Source organism: Propithecus coquereli, unplaced genomic scaffold (genome assembly GCF_000956105.1).
Source record: "Propithecus coquereli isolate 6110/MARCELLA unplaced genomic scaffold, Pcoq_1.0 Scaffold238, whole genome shotgun sequence".
Classification (NCBI taxonomy): Eukaryota; Metazoa; Chordata; class Mammalia; order Primates; family Indriidae; genus Propithecus; species Propithecus coquereli.
In genome coordinates this window covers 1,235,181-1,235,495 of record NW_012147930.1, presented here as the reverse complement: position 1 = coordinate 1,235,495, position 315 = coordinate 1,235,181, and positions in this window count along the sequence as shown.

The window sequence follows — 315 nt, the reverse complement described above, 5'->3', positions numbered from 1 at the left end:
TTGCATCATCTTGATGAGTGTAAGTTTGTAGCAGGTTTTAAAATCAGGTGGTGTAAGTGCCTGAACTTTGTTCTTATTTTCAAAACAGTCTCTGGCTATTCTGTCTTTTGATTTCCATGTATACTTAAAAATCAGCGTGTCATCGGTACAAAAATACTTGCTGGGATTTTGATGGGTATTTTGGGATTTGATGGGATTTTGATCTCACTGCCATCTTAACAACATGGAACCTTCCAGTACATTAACATAGTGTGTGTGCACATTTATTTAGACCTTTAATTTCTCTAAGCAAAGTTTAGTCATTTTCAGTGTGCA